Here is a 13,999-nt window from a genome sequence, read left to right on the forward strand (position 1 = left end):
GGCGACGCTCAGCATGAATAAAGAAAAAAAACATAGTTATTCTGTGCGATAAAAAATTACACCCGATTTCATAGTCGCTGCTTGCGCTTCTAGGTTCTAGCGCCTTTTTGCTGCAATATCAAATCAGTACGATCACTTTCCCGCTTTCAACGTGACCGTTGTGCGTCAGCACGTCAAGCACGGCGAACCGACGGCGCAGTGCCGGACACCCCGGCTTCATCCAATGAAGCGCGAAGCCATTGCGCGGCATGGCCACATTCTCAGATTTCCTTACACCATCTTCAATGGTTCTTATTACAAATGAACGAAAGCAGGCACAATGTATTGAAATCCTCTTTGGAATGCACTGTTCTGCGATTGAAAAGTCTGGAATGTGATCACAGGGGGGGGGGGGGGGGGAGAGATTTGAGGACAATGTAGGGCGTGAGCAGAACAGATGCTTCTGAGTTTCGGCAATAACGCGTTTCGAGCAGTGAGAGGTCTTTAGAACGAAGAAATGTAATCCAAGAGCAGGGTAATGCGCCTGAAGGCGAGCGCCAGTTCAGGCGTGGAGGTAAGCACAAGCTGCTTCACAACACGACGAGCGTATCGGAGCCGAAGTCTAGGGAGCAGCGCACGTACACGTCTCCTGTCCGTGAAGGCTTAGGAGTGACTGATGCGAGGGTAGAGATGCCCAAGTTGAGGACGCGCGAGCGACACACGACTGCTCAGTCCGGAAAGGCAGGGACACATGTCCGAAAAGCGAGTGCGATCCGCTCCGGCGCGACGCGTCCGGACGAGTCCGATCCGGCAAACCGGCGCTCGCCGCTCGCGTCCAACCGGGCAGATGTCTCCGGCAGTCCGCATGCGAAGCGTGGCGAAGCGACGCTCCGTCGAGTGGATGCAGCCAATGCGAGCCCGAACAGCGGCGACGTCATGGTGACGTAGACGGCTGTGCGGTGGAACGCCTCTCGGCTCCACCGTCGAGGTACTGCCGAGCAGACGACGCGGACGCGCCGGCATCTCAAAAACCCTTCAGTATTATTTCTTCGTGTACATAAAAAGTCACTAAATACAGGACTGTCAACTACAAGTAAATTGTGAAGATCGCCAGCCAATACTGAAGTGCTGCTACGAGTGATAACTGCGACACAAGCGAGTTTGTTCGCCCAACCACTGCTGCTGCCCGGTCGATCGCCAAAAGTCTGCTCGCTCCGCTGCCGAATGCTCTGCTCAAATCGAGCTTATGTTCATTCTATTATAAGATGGCCTTCTGAGTACCCCGGTGATGAAATTCGAACCTTTATTACAGCGTTGGCCCGTTCCGAAGCGCTATCCGCTGCCTCTTCGGTACGACACCGGCTAGGCCTAGCGACGACTAGGGCAAGCACGAATCGGTGAAGTTCGTCGCCCAGCGCGTCCGCGGGTGGCATCGTTGCCGAAAGCTTCGTACGTGTGTAGGCATGCTGTTGTTGCACGAGTACAGCAGATAATCCTTCTGATAACATCGCTGTTTTGTCATTTCGTCTAGGAGCGTGAATTCATGTGAAGTTTATCAAGCCAAGCAGCCTTCCGTCTCCGCTGCGCGGTGGCACCGGCTGTGGGCGGAGCTTGGGGCTACTTCCGCCATGCTTGGGGGAGCTCGCTCGCGGCTCGCCGGACGCGCGGTTTTCCATGTGTCCCGGCTGGCACTGCGGCGGCAGTTCGCATGCGGCGTTCGCTGCGGCATGCGGCGTTCGCTGCGGCACGCCGGTCAAGCTTTCGCACATGTGTCATAGAGAAACATATACGTAAGTATGTTTCTCTTGCATGTATCTCCTGCTTAACACACGCTCGTACAACTCTGCCCGCCGCCCAGTGACGGCTGCGACGTCCGCAACTGTGACATGCCATACACTCTCACTGGGTGCATCTGTGCCCCCGCTCGGCCCCCTCATTGTAAATAGCATGATGCGGGCATCTCCACCTTCTCTTTCTCCTCTTCAAGTTCACGGAGGGAAGGACAGAGAGAGAGAGCTGCTGCTGCAGCTCTGCGGCCGCTCCGCCTCCTTCTCAATGCTGAGCCGCGCGACGCCAGCTTCTCTTTCTGTATTTCAAGTTCACAAAAAGAGAGATGGAGAGTGAGCGCTAGCACAGACATCGGCTAAATGCGTGATTGCGGCTAGTATTGCTACGCACTAAAAAAAATTGATCCAAAATATAATGCCGCGTGGCGACGGATATTGAAACCAACAATACGTAGAAAATATTAGTTGCAATATACGAGACGTTTCGATGCAACCAAGACATTCTAGACAAAGAACCGAAAGAACTCGCCTGCCTTTTTCACACAGCGGTCGCACGCAAACACGGGCTGTCGAAAGCGGGAACCTTTAATAAGACAGGACTCCTCATAATCTGCTCCTTAATTTTCACAGTGCCTACACTGATGTGTTATTCTTCTTCGAGACCTCAAGAGAGATGAGTATCACATTACGCGCTACAGGCATATGCAGCTCTATACATGCTAGCTACCCGAAGGCTAAGAAACAACCAAGTGCTTCGACTTACCCGTGCATGCACCAGTCTACACCTTTTGCGCCCTACATAGTCCCAGCACTCTCCTCCGCTGCCCCAACTACCACCCCTCTACAGTGCCTCTTTTTATAGGCTTCTAAGACCTGATAAGTGGGAGGCTTAGCGCAGAACAGACAGATTATCTTGTCTTTCCAGTCATGCAAATTCAGGGCTTTTTAGAGCATGCGCACATATTGTTTCCTCGAGTTCGTACTTTTTCCCTTCAAATTTTCAGTTGTAAGTTAGCTCTCGTCCTGTGTGCCTCTCCTGTCCTTGTCTGTTCCGCACTAAGCCTCCCACTTATCATGTATTACCAACTAGCCCAGAACTCTACTTTGCTCTACTTCTATGACCTGCACGCCAGATGAATGAGAAGCATAAAAGAACAAAAGGAGGGAAGAGTAGCATGGGTGTATTATTTTATGCAGCATTAGATTTGCCGGGCGCGGTACCTGTGGCTCGCATGTTATTTTCTTTAATACAACGTTGCCCGGAGCTGAGCGGCCTGCACATTCATGTAGCCCCACACATCCTAGAGGCGTTGTTGTTGACGTCATGGTATGAGTTATTTTTCATGAAAGGTTCACATCTGTCTCATTCCTCTGTTTCTGCGCCAACGTCACGGCTGCGTGCCAGACTCACAATCTAAAGTGATAATTGTGCAGAAATATAGGTATCTTATAGGCCTATACAGAGTAGGTCGAAAACCAATAAAACTGTTTTCTGCCCGCACGCAGCAGTGTTATGGCCCACTAGAACGCAGCCCTTTTCTCAGGGTGGGTGAGAGAAGCCCTGCGGACGTTCAAAATTCTGCAGACCAAGACAGGTGAATTGCGAGCCGTTGAATGCATTCCTTCTATATTAGGATGATGACTCACAAAACGATTTATTTGATGAAAGCTTCGGTGCAAACTACAAACACTCGTGCATATTTCTTGGCGTCCATTCCACATTTGTTCTATTTGTCGCGACACACCCTACTCTCGCTTTTTGCAGCAACTCAGAGAGATGTATTTCTTCTCTCGCCATGCATTAATCGTAAAGCTCCTAGAGCACCCCTTCCGGGCCACAGCTCATCCTCATTAATTTTTCCGCAGTTATCAATGCCTTATGTACTATTTCCTTTCGCTCGCACTCTTTCACCTCTGCACACTGCACGTGCACGAAAGTTGTAAGTAATCCTAATCAGGCGGTTGCGCCTCGATGAAGGAGAAGCCGCTAAGAGCGTTATCAGAACAGGTAATCTATTGCAGGTAGTTCTCAGATTTGTAGACATTGCATGGCTTTGGCTACCGCAGGACAGTTTCAGCGCTCCAGCCACCAAAACAGAAAGAGGTAATAAGCGGGAAGCCACCTTTGCTCGCCTCCCTCACAGTAAAACATTTTACACCCTTAAGGGTGTAATTGGCTTGTCACATGGGGAGCACGCTAATTATAAATATTTTAACACCCTTCTGCTGCAGCACCCTTCTCCGAAGGAAGGGTGCTGCAGCAGAAGGGTGTTGCAGCACTGTGTGCTACACCGTTCCCCAAGGAAGGGTGCTGCAGGCGGTATACGTGCTCGTGCAGCAATCCCAGCCTGAGCATTCCAAATGACCTTGTATGTCCCTCGTAAAGCAAAACGTAGGCTTGAGCACAGTATGAGTGCTTATGTGCAGTGTTGCGAAGAAATGAAGTAAATAAAAGTATAAATGGTGTATGGGTAACCTGACCCATACGCATGTAAAATGCAAACCTGTTTACATTCTACAAGTTAGAGCATTGGTCAGACATCATCTGCATCCAAGCACCTGACCAGCTTCTAGCACCAATGTGCTTACTCTGTATGCCTTAGCTGGCTGAACCTGAAGAATGTGCCCATAGAAAAAAAATTTCTTTGAATAACCAGCCAGAAACTATGTACTTTCACACTTTCAACCCAAAAGAAAGTTTAGGAAACAACAAGGCTGTGGCAACTTCCTAAGCCAGAGTCCATTTGTAAAACACAGTAACAAAACGGCATTTGTAGAACAGTCAAGCATTTTATTTATTGACACTTAACAAATGTATCTCGCCTTTTCTTGCCCATACGCCATGAAGAAAACTAGTATACTTTGCTTGCATTTACTCATATTAGAATCCTCAGAACTAAGTAGTGCCCAGTACTTTAATTTAAAGAAGAATGTGTAAAAGTGCCACAAAAATTTGCACTTATGAACATTGAAATCGCAACCAAATCATGAATTTTTTTCACAATCTTGTTCATAAATTTCATCACAACTGTTCCTGGTGTATAAAATTCATCTTCAAAAAGAGCTGCACTAGGACAACTAGCTCATTGAATGCTTAAGGTTTAAAACGCATTTTGAAGAGCCAATTTTCTCCTAGGAAACAATCTCCTTCTGCATTGCCTGTAGACAATAGGCACTGGTGCTCAACGAAGAGGTAGAAAAAGTGTTTCTTCAATGCGCTCGCTACAGTAGACTACATAAATGTGAGGAGGTTCTTCAATAACCAGCAATTAAAGGGTTGATTTTCTGGGATTAAACAGACACACGACCAGACCGGTCAAACTAGGAACATCTTTTTATACAAACACATTAGACTAGACTAAAAAGCAACATAACCTTAACAGGCAAAACAAATATGAATATGAACTGATAACAGTCACCGAATGCTGGAAGAAGGAAGTCCATGTGGACGTTCCCTGTTGCGTGGGCTCGGAGTGTGCGGAGCGCCCAGTGTCCATAAACGCTTGGTTCAGGTCAGCAGGTGGCTTGGCTGAGGGAGACGCTCGGCCGAGGCGAGAGGCCAAAGGTGGCCGTAATGCAGCAAACTCTAGATTTCCAAGTGCATCAGTTAGCGCACCCAGCACGATGCTGAACGTCGCTAGCTCCTTAAAATAAAGCATGGCGAGAGCTGGAAAGTCTTGATCCTGCAGTAAAAAAAGGTAAATTTGTAATGTATAGGTGTTAATTGACTCAGTACTAAGCTGTTTTTACTTCGCTAAACTGAAAATATCCCTCGACAATATTTAGGTCTAGTCTGATTACAAAAATATCAAAACCAGCTAGTAAAAAGATATACCTGATACTATGCATGCAAACTGAATGCAGAATGACATGGTAATACATTTCTAGTCTTCAGGAAAGGTCTTACAGACTAAAGTACAGTAATCAGCTTTTTATGTGTGAATATGACTGCTGTGAGATACGAAGTATATAAAAACGTAACTGGTGCCATTTTCTCTCAACCTTGTAAAGTTAAAGGTAAATTCTTCGGCTACAAATACATTATTTAACTTTCCACGTTGTACAGCACATATATCATGCGAGTCTAGTTGGTAGGACTTACGAACTCTTGTATGAAAATGGCTTGGAGAGGGGGGAATTTTCCGACGCTCAGCGCGGTTATCCTCATGACTGCGACATCCAGTCTGAAAAAAGATGCAAATATGCCACTTTCTGAGTGAGAGCAAAATTTGTCTTTTAAGGAAAGCAATCAAGTCCAGCGATAAGACTGTACTCACACCACACCAAGTTAATTATCATAAGAGACCGACAATCCCAGTTTATTTTTGGAAACTACTGCTTGAAGTCGTACGCTGATAAATTGCCTCTCTCTTTTTGGCGAAAAGGACATTTTGGGTCCTGATTGAAACTAGGACTTGTAGTTGATGCCAACATATCGTGTAAGAAATGTAGGAAATAATTTTTATGCTTTTCAAAGAAATGTTCAGATAATTAAAGTAAATTCTGTACAAAAGTTCACATTTTTAAGCAGGTTCACAATTTTACTGCATAAATTTCGCAGGCAAATTCATGGGGATTAGATTATATAGAAAATTTCTCTCTCACAATAATCAACCAATAGTTTTTCTATACATTTTAAAAGCCCAATTAACATATAAAAAATATTTGAGGCATTGTTTAGTGGAATAACTATAATAGCAAAATTAAAAACACTTAAGCAAATATGCTGAAAGTGAAAGAAGCAAGGAATAAAAAATTCTGTTCAAGTGGCTTCAAGTATTTTTATACTGCGGAATTGGTTCAGTATATGTAGTTTTCTCTCTTTCCTTTCAAGACTAACTGTACTGTCACGTCATGACAAATGCAATCAGGCACATTTGACCTTGCGACCTTTGTGAAGTCTTTTCTAAACTAAGGGAAAGAAAAAATTCAAGCCTATTGGTCTTTGCAAGTGCGTTAACCAATAGCGCTATTATGAAATGGCCGAAATTTTTAACATACAAACCTTTTTCTGTGTCCTCGGTGATCAGCTATGCAATCATTTTTTTCATTAGTAGGATGGATATAGAGTCCATTTCCATGTATTATTTACATAATAACCTAGTTTTTTTTTTGATATTTTGGCCTTCATATTGTGTGATTATAAAAGCAATAAAATCGACATCTGTTTAAAAGTTACTCTGAAGACAACAACAACACAACAGACTTGATGAAATGTCATTCTGTGAGCAAAGAATTGTTTAAAGAAAGTGCGCATTATGTGGTGTTACACACTCTACAAAGGCATGCGGGTACTTGCTGTCAGTTACGCACCAGAGGCAGAGGCTCAGATTAATAATTCGGGACTTGGGTGTCAGCAGGCTGTAATGCATTATTCGCCATGTCTGGCATTTCATCTTCTGGCAGGTCAACACAATCTTGAAAATGGGCATCAGCATCTGCATACAATTTTCCTATAAGATTATAAAAACACTACAAATGGCCAAAAGATATTCAAGGGTGAGTTCAGACGAGAACTGCAATCGAGGTCGAACGACCATTTTCTGTTTGCAATGAATTATTTATGTGTGGTGGACAAAGGTCTCAACACAAAGAAATGGCCTTTAGTTTTGCAAGATACGCCGCAGTTTTCTCGGGAAGAAAATCGTATGTCACTCAGGTTGAAAACGCCGTTTTTGCCATTTCAATAAGTTGCAGGTTTGGAGACCTGCTGCTAGCGTACAAAAATTTTATCGCTTATTTTTTTTACCCATTGAATCTGCGTAACATTTACATTGTAGTTATTAAAAACATGTTTTGTTATTGCAGTCGATTGCGCAAAAAATCGCAAACATTGCTCCAGAAGCAACTCGCTACACAAAAGTCCATTTTCAACTTCAAATACGGGTATGATGCGTGATTTTTCAGCATTGAGTCTCTTTCTCTTTATTATTCAGATAATTTTCTAAATTTCAGGCAAAATTGGGAGCTCTATAACTGCTAGGTGTGTTGTCCACAATGCATAAAATTCGACCAAGTTTCGTAAACAGTAATATTATTAAAAGGAGTAAATTTCATGCCAATTTAAAACAAATCTTCGATATTTATGAAAAATCCTCTCAAGGTTCCTCAGTACCTCGGAAATATTACAGCCTGAAAACGTGTTGCATTATATTGTTTAAAATTGTAAAACCAAGTATAACACTGAGCGCTGATTTTGAAAATTGTTAATTTTCAGCCCTACATTTGCCCCGCCGGGGTGGTGCAGTGGTAAGACGGCCGACTACTGTGCCGGAGTTCCCGGGATCGAATCCCGGCCTCGGCGGCTGCGTTTCGATGGAGGCGAAACGAAGTGGCGTCCGTGTGCTGTGCGATGTCAGCGCACGTTAAAGATCCCCAGGTGGTCGAAATTACTCTGTAGCCCTCCACTACAGCCCCCTTTCTCTCTATCCACTTTCACTCCCACCTTCATCCCTTCCCTTACGGCGCGGTTCAGGTGTCCACAGAGCAAGTGTGACAGATACTGCGCCTTTCCCTTCCTATGAACCAACCAGCCCTACATTCTGGCACGACTTAAAGTGCTGCGACTGAAACATTTCCTCTATATTATCCCGGCCTGGTTGTCTATTTCTAAAAACATTGAAAAGTCTAGACGTGTTTGTTCTTTCTCCATATTATTTTGAAATCGGCCGAAATTCAAAATTATAAAAAACGAACATTGACTCGAATTAAAAACTGCTATACCTTCGATTTTTATCGAAGGCTCATAAAAGAATCGTAAGTACTTCATAAACATCATGTACTAAAATGTACTGCAATTTTTAAATTAAAATGTAAAAATAAATATAAAACTGAGCGCATGTTGTCATTCTATAAAAGTGCTTATGGCTTGCCCTTGTGGTGTTGGCGTCAAAAGTTCGATTTATTTGCTGAATTTAGCTATACTTTAACTTATGCAATACCCAGAGCGTTCTCAATGCTTGTAATGTCATTTTCTGCTTGTTGGTAGTGTTGATGAATGCTTAATGTGGAATAAATTCGCTATTTCATGGTACAAAGCATGGCTAACAATGCATTACAGCCTGCCTACACCAAATCCCGAATCATTAATCTGAGCCTCTGCCTGTGATGCGTAACTGACTGCAAGTAGCCGCATGCCTTTGTGGAGTGTAAGTGACGGCAGAAGTTTTCTCCATCCTGTGTACACACACGCGCGCGCACGCACACGCACGCACACACACACACACACACACACACACACACACACACACACACACACACACACACACACACACACACACACACACACACACACACACACACACACACACACACACACACACACACACAGACACACACACACACACACACACACACACACACACACACACACACACACACACACACACACACACACACACAGGTGATGTGCTATCCCTCTAGTTTATAATTATGCTATTTCAGTTCTCCATAACGATAAACATTGACAATACCCTATTTTTGCAGACCATTTTTCTAATCTGCACTTAATTTGAATCATAATCAAAACACTTTGCGGCATGACAGTTTAGGTAGAATTTTATATTTCATTATAGCAGTAGCACAAATGTGCCGAGATGGCGAGCTTTCTAGTCGACAGAGGTATATAGCCCAGAAAAAGGCGAGCTAACACAGAGCAAAACCGCCGTTCACCTAAACTGCATGTTACATACACTTTGCAGGTTAGGTGGACAGGGGGTTCACCGCGTGTTGGCTCGTCTTTTTTCTGGGCTAGATGGCTCAGTCGTCAAGAATGCTCATCATCTCGGCTCATTCGTATTGCTGCTATAAATAAATATAAAATTACAACTAAACTATCATACTGCAAAGAGTGTTAATTGCTTATGATTCTAATTATGTGCACATTAGAAAGATTGTCTTCAAGAACAGAGTATTTTCAATTTTTCTCATAAAGGAGAAATGAAATAATATAATTAGGAACTGGATTGATTAGCTCAGCTCTTCGCAAAAAAAAAAGAGAAAAAAAATAGGATAGTGAAAAAGTTCGTCACTGACGATGTCCCATGAAATTGTTAGAAATAGCGAATTCATTCCACTTTAAGCAATCATCAGCACTGCCAACAAGCAGAAAACGACTTTAGAGGCATTGAAAAGGCTTTGCATATTGCATAAGAGTAAAATGTAACTAAATTCAGCAAATAATAAATCGAACTTTCGACGCCAACACCATAAAGGCAGGCCATAAGCACTTCTATAGAATGACAACATGCATTTAGTTTTATATTTATTTTTACATTTTAATTTACATATTGCGGTACAGATTAGTACATGATGTTTATAAAGTACTTAAGATTGTTTTCATGGACTTCGATACAAATTGAAAATGTGGCAGTTTTCCAAATTCGAGTCAAAGTTGTTCGTTTTTTTTATAATTTTAAATTTCGGCCGATTTCAAAATAATATGGAGAAAGAAAAAAGAAATCTACAGCTTCAATTTTTGCAGAAAAAGAGAACTACTCCTGCATAATGTAGCGAAAAAGTTTCAGGTCAAACTCTTTATTAAGTCGGGCCAGAATGTAGGGCTATGATGCTGGCAATTTTCAAAACGAGCATTCAGTTTTATACCCTTTATAATTTTAAACAATATAATGCAACACTTTTTCAGGCTGTAATATTTATGAGGTAGTGAGGAATATTGTGACGGATGTTCTTAAATATTGATGACGTTTTTCTTTAAAGTTGAGTCTCTTTTGCTGTTTTCGAATCTTGGGCGAATTTTATGCGTTGTGGAGAACACACGTAGCAGTTTAGAGCTTCAAATTTTACCTGAAATTTAGGCAATTATCTGAATAAAGAACGGAAAAAAGACAATGCTAAAAACATAATGCATCATGCCTGTATTTAAGGTTGAAAATTGACTTTTTTGCCGCACGTTGCTTCTGCAGCAATGTTAGCGATTTTTTACTAAACCAACTGCAACAACAAAACCTGTTTTTAATACTTCCAATACAAGTAAAAGTTACATAGATTTGGTGGGCAAAAAACAATAGATTACAAAATTTTAGTACTCTAACCGGTCTGCAAACTTGCAACGTTTTGAAACGGCAAAAATTGCGTTTTTCCACTGTAGTGAACAGTGATATAGGATTTTTTTTTTCGAGAAAACTGCACCGCATCCTGCAAAACTAAAGCAACTTTCTTTGTGCTGAGACATTTGCCCACCATATACAAAAATTTGAAAAAAAAAGGGCCATAGAACTTCGATTAGTGTTCTTATCTGAACACACCCTTAAAGAAAAAATGCCTAATGAAAAAATATTTGCATATTCGGCGCGCACAAAGTTTCTTGCAATGGATCACGTGAAACCGCTGCAGTGTAAAGTTGTGCAAAAGTCACAATGATGTTCAGTGAGCAGAGAGACACCACAAAAAAGGTCCAATCTCCGGGAATGATTCGCGGACATATGATGCGACTTTGGGATAGCGACTGGAAAAGCCTGTGTCATGTTCGCTAGCGCTTTGTCGCCAAGGTGGGAACTCACCGGGGGAACATGTTATTGCGGTAGTGCCGAGTGTTTAAGACAAACTTGCAGAGGTAAGCAAAGCGGCTTACAGCATTAACCTCTGTGAGCTATTAGGAATTCAAGGCAAAGAGGTCTAGAGCCATAGAATTAGTCCGTGGCCGCCTATTGCTAGTCGGAACCTAAACTAGAAACAAAAGCGGCAATTGTGTTCTTTCTGCATGTAGTGACCAGAGAAAAGCAATTACAAAACGACACGGCGCACTCGCCGTAGAGATCAACGTGTCTGCTGCGCGGCACGCTGCCCGTACGCCTCTATTTATGAGAACGGTCGGCTATTCGAAGCCCCGAAGTAACTATAATGCCACCCGTTTCCCACGCATAACTCTCCGCTTAAAACACTCACGCTATGGATTCCCTTCTAATTTCCTTTCTGTGAGGGCGAGCAGTGCTTCTAGAAAAAAAAAAAGCTCAATTGCTATCCGCAATTGTGCTACGTGTTAACTTTATAAGCTTTTACTGTCACGTCATGCGTTCTTGAAAGCCATGTCGAATAAAGAAATTTTTCGGCAGGTCTAGAAGATACTTTGACAGCGTTCAAGTGTCGTTCGTACCCACAGCACTACCGGCCAACAAGCGCCATGACCAACTATCTCACTTGCGAGTGTTAGTGCCTGAGTGAATGAAACATCCACAAAGCACAAATAAAAGTTCCACAAGCATAAGCCTACCTCATTTCAAGATTGGTATTTGACAAAAAGAGGTCGTAATATAGGTACAGTAATATAGGTATGCTTACCTGAAATTTCACTGACAACGGTGACGACGGGTTGACGAGACCTCCACAGTGCATGATGCTGCTCTTGTGTCAAGTATGCTAGCAGCCTTGAGAGATAAACATCCTCTTCGCATTAACATAGAACGCAGAAACCAAGCAAAGCAACGCACAAGCAACGTTTCCGGCTGCGAACGGCCGGCGACAGACAAAGGAACTCGTTAGCCCAAGCGTCAGCAACGGCGCATCAGTTTGAAAAACGGAGGGATGACGGGAAGGATCGCATCGCGTGATCAGCGCTTCAGATAAACACCGCAGCGCTGTGGACATGTGTAAGGGAAAGTGGGAAAGGCCTCGGCGTCGTGCGGTGCCCTCCTCTCCACCCAAGCAGAGGAGGCAGAGCTAGCCAACATGAGTGTGAGGAAAGGAGCGACCAAAAAAAAAAAAATAAATGGCCAGCGTCTGAGAGCGCACAGTGCATTTCGTGGCGCTTTCAACGCGTATCACTCGGATAGAATAACTTTGGGCCTCTGCGCACGGCGGCATAGGGTCACCGTCGTCTCTTGGACTACCGCTCCGGTTCGGTTTCACATCACCGTTCTCTGCTGTACACCTGAAGCCTTGCAGAAACCGCGAAATATACAAAAGTAAAAGGCAGTAGAGAAACGCAGAAACACGAGCGCCACGCGTGTTTTGCTGGCGCACGTATGCGCTTTGGCAGCTCGGACCGTATCGGCTATCAGCGAGCGCACGTTGTCGGCTTTAGCAAAGCTGTTCCGCCCCTGTTCTATCATGTTGCAGCTAGCTGTTGGATATGTGAATCATTGTAAAAAGCGTTGCAGGGGGCCGTTTTTTTTTTTTATCCCTCGATGATCGGCTGTTCAATCGCCTTGCACTCTTGACGCCCCAGCTTGTCTCATTCCAGCTTTCTTATGTTGTGCGAATTCAGGTTTAGTTCGTATTTTCAAAAACCCTTATACAGCGCTGTTCTGTCGTTTCTGGTATTACGCACCTACTAGACCGACTCGGCTCTCTCCTTATCTTTAGCAGATGCGTTCCAGGCTTCGATACGATGTGCTGTTAAGGCTGCAAGTAATCTGTTTAATGCTCGACTGAAAGATGCTGCAGCTAATCAGACCCAGTTTTCACTCTTGATTCAGGTCGGTTCTTGTACACTGAGCACGAGATGAGCGTTGGCCTATAGTAAGCTAAGCGCTATCCCTGCACCGAAAATGTTGTATCCCAGCTCGTTGTTTTGATTTAGAGAAATTAATTGCAGTGGACGAACACTTTCTCCGGCTTCAATTTGCGCAAATGGTGGAGATGAGGCTGGATGATAACTTTGATGGCGTATGTTTTTTTTTCCCGCAAATAAACTATTTTTTGAAATAGTTGTACATTCTACTGCGTGATTCCATGAAGAGCCGTATAAAAGCTGTACTAATTAAATATGGCCCTTTTTCCTTGCACATGCCAGGTTTTCACTTTTTCTTCGTGACCGTAGGTGTGGCGGTCAGATATTTTAGCCGGGGTGTCTCCTCAGGCATCTTCTCTCTTATTTCCATGTTTTATGCATTGGTTTACTACATATGAATAAAATAGTAATTGTTGAAATACATTCCTTTGCGTCTGATTGTTTAGCTGAATTGAAATAAAATGTAAATTTAATCATCAAATGCTAGAATCTCTCTAAATGCAAAGGTCACAGTCAAAAAGATTATATCCATTCTTATATTGATGGAAGAATAACTGCAACTTATATGAATATATACACGACGAATATCGCGCTAGAAAGAAGAGAGTTAATAAAGTGGATGATTATTGGAATCGCTTGTTTCATGTCATTAATGCGGTAAGATGGCGCATTCGGAATGCTCATTATGGCGAGCGATCTTGGAAAGTTTGTTTCGAAGATAGTATTCCAGCATGTAATGTAGACAAATTACCCTTTAGAGCTG

The 13,999-nt window shown here is 43.4% G+C and overlaps 1 protein-coding gene and 1 long non-coding RNA gene across 2 annotated transcripts in view; both read right to left on the bottom strand.

Moving 5' to 3' along the window:
- The window catches only part of LOC146210014 (uncharacterized), a 212,806-nt gene that overhangs the window by 149,277 nt on the left and 49,530 nt on the right, over window positions 1-13,999 (bottom strand). The gene's annotated exons all lie outside the window — the stretch shown is intronic.
- Window positions 4,447-12,482, bottom strand: LOC146210015 (uncharacterized). The gene is made up of 4 exons (XR_014703498.1): window positions 12,066-12,482; window positions 7,080-7,204; window positions 5,869-5,950; window positions 4,447-5,449 (listed from the first exon to the last, which is right to left on the bottom strand). It is a non-coding gene; the product is annotated as an uncharacterized LOC146210015 (long non-coding RNA).

Source organism: Amblyomma maculatum, chromosome 1, assembly GCF_055883805.1.
Source record: "Amblyomma maculatum isolate TAMU_Amacu chromosome 1, ASM5588380v1, whole genome shotgun sequence".
Lineage (NCBI taxonomy): Eukaryota > Metazoa > Arthropoda > Arachnida > Ixodida > Ixodidae > Amblyomma > Amblyomma maculatum.